This window comes from Gossypium hirsutum, chromosome A06 (genome assembly GCF_007990345.1).
Source record: "Gossypium hirsutum isolate 1008001.06 chromosome A06, Gossypium_hirsutum_v2.1, whole genome shotgun sequence".
Taxonomy (NCBI): Eukaryota; Viridiplantae; Streptophyta; class Magnoliopsida; order Malvales; family Malvaceae; genus Gossypium; species Gossypium hirsutum.
Window position 1 is genome coordinate 35849570 of NC_053429.1, and position 5955 is coordinate 35855524.

The 5955-nt window shown below is 32.6% G+C and overlaps 1 pseudogene; it reads right to left on the reverse strand.

The window, feature by feature from the left end:
* Positions 1-1655: 1655 nt before the first annotated feature.
* On the reverse strand, positions 1656-5662 carry LOC107893661 (DCN1-like protein 4; annotated as a pseudogene).
* Positions 5663-5955: the final 293 nt, after the last annotated feature.

Sequence of the window (5955 nt, forward strand, 5' to 3'; positions counted from 1 at the left end):
TTATAATGGTTCAAACTTAATTGCCTACCTCCACTACCGTAGCTTACCACAACTAAAGATTTCCCAAATTCACAAATTTGAAACTTTTTAAGGATTAGGTTTAACTTTTACCATCACTATCTTTTCAATAGGCAAGATAGAACCACTTTCCTTGAGGCTTTTTACCCAAAACCTATAGTAAACCCTCAAAAAAATGAGAAATAAGATTAAGAATGAATTGTCACCTCTAGAAGGTAGATATACAATAATTAAGCTCTCTCACAATACAAGACAACACTTGGAAGATTGAATTACAATTGAACCCACAAGGGCGTACGAGTGAAAATAAGAATAATAAAGAAAATTGATTGGACTTTTGTTCTTCATTTTTGGATGTTTGGAGTCATTGTAGGGAGTTTCTAGCCGTCAAGAGCATTTATTTTACGCATTTAATACAGCCTGAAGGTATATGTCTCGAGACATAGAACCCTTGTCCAAAGACTAGAAGAGCAAAATATGAATGTTGGAGCATATTGTCTCGAGATACAACAAGGTATGTCTCGAGACAAAATCACAATTGTCTCAAGACATGTCTCCTCTGAAACAGACCCTTAGTTTCGATGTTTTCTGTCTTGAGACAAGGCTTGTTGTCTCGAGATAAAACTCTATTTATCTCAAGACAATGCTCCCCGAGAAAGATTATTGCATTCCATGTAGTGTGTCTTGAAACTAGGAAAACATAACTTCGAGGCTTAGAAACATTTTAAAGGACTTGAGGTGCTCAAAAACTTTTGTAAAAAGTTTCAACTCATTTAGGAACTTTAATTTTGAGTTTGTAACACTCAAAAATAAATTTAACCGTGATGAAAGTAATTTGTGCAGTTTTGATAAAGGGGATTTAGAATTAATTTTGCTATATTAAAACATTTAGAAATCAAAACTAACCGTGTCAATTGGGTCTACGGGTGTTCATGTATTTCTTTAATTTTGGTTTTAAATATTACAAACACATAAATATCAAATTTATATGTAAACTTTGATATAATGATTTATTTGATAAATAAACTTTCATTTGATACAAAATTTAAATTATGGTTAATATGTATATATGAATCTCCGATTTTGATTCAATTATACACATTTAAAAAAACATATATATTTATTAAATTAATATAATTATTTATGCATACAATATATCAATATAAAATAGTACTAATTCAATAAATATTGTTTGTGATTATAAAAATCAAATCAAAATTTAATGTATAAAATCTTAAATATATAGATATGGAGTCAAAATTAAGTATTAACGTGTTAATTTAAATCTCACATCATCATTAATGTATTACCATATTTTAATTTTAGTTTAAAGTTTTTCAAGTCGAGGCTACTTTCAAAACACCCTCTTAACCTCTGATTGAATAACATTAGATGTCAAAGGATAACTATAAACGGATTAAAAAAGCTCCACAAACAAATTTATAATAACGTCTTAAACCCTAATGACGTCCCTTTGAAAAATGTCTAACAAAGAAAATGTCTAGGGAAAGCCTCATGCAAGAATGATCATTTCTTTAATCCTACTTGCTCTATTATGCTCAATTTTATTACTTAATCCTTCTACCTTAAGTTGTCATAATTGAATCCCTACTTCATAACACCATTAGTTGATGACATGAACAAAAATTAGCTTTAATAGAGAAAAAGAGAAAGAAAACTATATGTTACTGACTGCAGAACGTATAAAATGATCTCAGGATAACAAAATTGTAGGGGTTTATCTTGCAAAAAAAAAAAGTTTCAGCAAAATTCGGTTTAATCAGTTAACTGAGCCAGCTCCATTGTTACTGGTTAGGGTTCTTGCAAGGTCCTGCAGACAGATGAATAAAAATGAATTTGTTGTTTCCTTTTAATGTAAGAGACAGAGAGGGAGAGATCATTTACCTTATAAAATCAGCAGACTGCAAGAAACACAAAAAAATGCCAACTCTAGCTATGCTTTTGTCTCATCCATTCGACGAAATTGTCGAGAATCAACGGCCAAGCTAGGGCTGAATCATAATTTCCAAGATCTGGAAAACTAATCTGTGCTAGCAAGGAATCACAGTTATCAGAGATGCCACAAATTGCATGGAGGAAAAAAAGGCAAACAGATACTTTTTCCTCACATATCATGCATAGCTCCATTCTATTGATCCGATTATATAGATTCGCATATTTGTGTATTGAATGAACATTTTCTTTTCAAATAGGCTTACCTCTTGGCAAAAACGGAGAAATTTATCCACTGGTCCAAGTTTATTACTTTGTAATCACTCTGGACCTACAAGCAAATCAAGTCCAAGTATAACAAACATGTCATTGAACGAGTGTTCTGATAATTTGGAATGGCATCTGATCTGCATATATTTTCTAAAGATGAAAGAAATGACGGTCAAACCTTTAAATACTCGACTAGTACATCAACTTGAGGACGAAATTGAGCTCCCAGAACAAGATTCAACAATTCACAGATGCTGTCAATGTCCAAGCTCTTTTGCTTCTCCTCTGAGGCAGTTGATCAATGTCAATTTTTTGTTAAAAGAACAAATTGCTACACGAGAAGCTGGCATAGTGAAAAATAAAGGTTGTTTTCATTCAATTAAAGGGCAAACCTGTTAGGCAGTATCGAAATGCATAGGTATAGAAATCCTCATAGTTCGTTGGCTTCCCCACCTTCAAATTTTCAGATGTAGAAAAAGCTAAATTCAGCAGTACCACTTAATTTCTCACTTGTCAACCAGAATATATAACTTTATAATGGTAGCAATAATTGTTGCAACAGATACAAGTATGGAAGTACCTCAATCTCCAGTTCGCAAAGTGCCTTTTTCAGTTTGCTAAGTGAATCGACCCCCAATGCTTTCATGCCAGTTCGCCACTCATCCTGATTCAGTGCAAGAGAAGAAAAAAGGCAGTCATTCTTCTAATGTCAGTTAAGATGTTCTATTACAGCATCAATCAAATAGAGCACGCTATGTAAGTTGCACTTCTAATGACCTGGGTGAAATAGCCCTGCTTTCCAGCTTTTAATTTCCTGAGATATGCAGCAGAACACATAATGTTAGAAGAAACTCAGACCAAATTTCGGGTCCAGTCTTAAATCCATAGAATATAACATACCAGGCAAGCATCAATATCCTCACATCAGTGTAGTCCACTCCTAGATCTGAACAGAGCGCTTCAATACCATCTGGACTGCTCAAGCAAACAAAGAGTATCAGTGTGCGTACATGCCACTATTTAAAGAAAATCTCTCCTTGTGCATCCATTTAGGCCTATATTAACTTGTTCAGATAAAAAATTGTTTGAGAGTGTGTGTGTGTGTGTAAAGATGGTTCATGAACTTTTCAATGATTTATGTTCAAATCACAATTTAAAACAAAAACGTGATGAAATGTAACACCTTTCAGAATCATAAGGAAATGACAACACTTATTGACATTGAAAAATGACAACAACGTGACATGGATAAATATAATGAATTTATTCGGCACATTCTTTTTTATCTAAGGAAAACAATTGTGATAGCTAGAGCATAAACATGACACCACTTCAGTGGCTCTACAAATAAAAAGGAATGGGGACAGAACATACTTACTCAATCACGCCTAATGAACTATTGGCATATGAATTGAACAAACGATCTATTTTCTCCATCCCCTTTGTTTTAGCTTTACTTGAGACTGAGAAAAGATATAGCATTATCTAGTTAGAATACCAGCCACTCCATCAAAACACCGCAAAAGGTTTGTTAAATAACAAGAAGCATATTTAATAAACAATTCTTTCAGCCTTCATAAAATAACAAGAATTATTATTTCATCTATTTAACCAACATTCAATACAGAATGCATCAATACAGAACGCCAATTCCAATACTTTTCAGGCATAAACATCAAGCAATCGATTCTCCACCTAAGTTTTTTTTGTGTGTGAAATCAATGTGTCATTCATATCCATTTTACCGTCCACAGAGACTAATCTTTCAAGATTTGCAGTTACCCTCTCAACAATATTATATGCAAAGAGTGTAATGTGCCTTACTGTTACATTCAGCACTTGTCGGTCAAAATTATCAATATTATAGAATCAACATTGCCAAGCTGGTACTTCAGTGAGACCGCATACTCTAATCCAGACCACCAATTAAGGGAACAACATAAGGAAAATAACATGTGGCCATTATATTCCGGGTTCTTTAATATATCAAAAATATTTATTTATTATTGTGTATCAAACACGAAATTATATACCAAAGTATACCACCTGACAAAAGTTGAGCTTCAACTTTGCAATAAAAGTACTATGGAGGCCCTATACTAAGAGTCAGATTGCATTTTGCCCCACCTCAAAAAATGAGCAAATTAGTCAGTGTACATTAAATCTAAATAGCAAATTGATCCTTTTGTTAAAAATTTCATTCTTTTTTACAGTTAAAAACAGATGAAATTTCTGTTTTACTCTTTGATTTAAAGTACAGGATTAATTTATCCACTTTTTGAGTAAAAAGTGGTAAAATATAATCTAACTCTTAATATAAAGGCCTTCGTAATACTTTTACCCAGTATGCTTCAACCTTCAAATATACTTTGGTAAATAAATTTGCGCTACCAACAACTACAACTGTTAGGTTGAGCAATAAGATAACAACACTACGAGAGTTTGCTCCTGTTTAGGGCATATCCAGCTCGAGTCTAGATTTAATTCGACTCATATCATAAAGCGAGGTGTTACACCGAAAAAAACAAATTGAGTTTGATACATAATAAATAAAAATTAATTTCATATTTTTTCATAAAAAATCCTTTATATCCTAAATATTAAAAGCTAGGTCCTTTTTAATGTTTCAACCTAAGCCTTCTCAACTCCTTAGTCCTTACATAACTTTCAGGTCCCATGCTAAATAGACCCTTTTTTTGATGTAAGAGTTTCTTAAATTTAAGTGAAGCATAAATATACTGCAAATTACATTCAGCTACAAAACCCAGAAACTATAATCAATAACCAATTCATGCCAAGATAATAATAATCAATTTACATTACGTTCTACGAAGTTTCTTTGTTGCAAGGTTCCTTCTTTTGTTTTTAGGTATCGTTAAAAATGTAATAACGTACGAATTTTAAATTATATAATCTCAATTCCCGCGGTTCCTGAGAAACTAATCCGAACAGAATAAATTATATATCGCAATTATATAACCGCTAATTACAGTGAAGAACTTTTCATCAGAAAAAAATTAATGGGAGTTATTCTAATTAATCAATAAAATTCTTTTATTTCCTTAACCCTTTTTTCCCGCGTTTTCTCGCGTACCAAACATAGCAAAATCTCCTCTCTCTCTTTTAGAAGGAAAAAGAAAATAAAAAAGGAAAAGGGAAAGGGAGAAGGTACCAGAACGGCCGTCGGATGATGTGACGGTTGAGGAGTTGGGTGGGGCCGATTTTCGCTTAGATGCGCGAGGTGGCATCGCGTCAATGCGGAGGAGAAACAACCACAGCCGCTTGATTTGATGACCAATTTGAATTTTGACCAAGTTTGAAAAAACCAAGAACCCTAGATCCCAATAATATTTACAGAGAAAAAATAAAGGAGATAATTGAATTAGTATTTGAGATAGAAGAAAAAGAGAGGAGTTTTTTAGGAAACGTATATTTTCGTTTTATATATAAAAGGATAAAGACAGTGCGAGAAGAGTGTGTGAATGTCACAGGGAAAGAAGGTTTTTTCTTTTTTGGTCTAATTTTGTATTTAGTCCCTGTAGTTTTGAAGGTTTTTATATTTAGTCCTATTTGCTTGGTTTTAAAAGGTAAAGTCCAATCTAACACTATTAATATAGTTAGGTTAAATTTGAATATGTAAGATTCTAATATTCGTATGTTTAATTTAATAATTAAAGTCTCACTTTCATCTTGCGTGCGTGTTTTTCTTGTTCT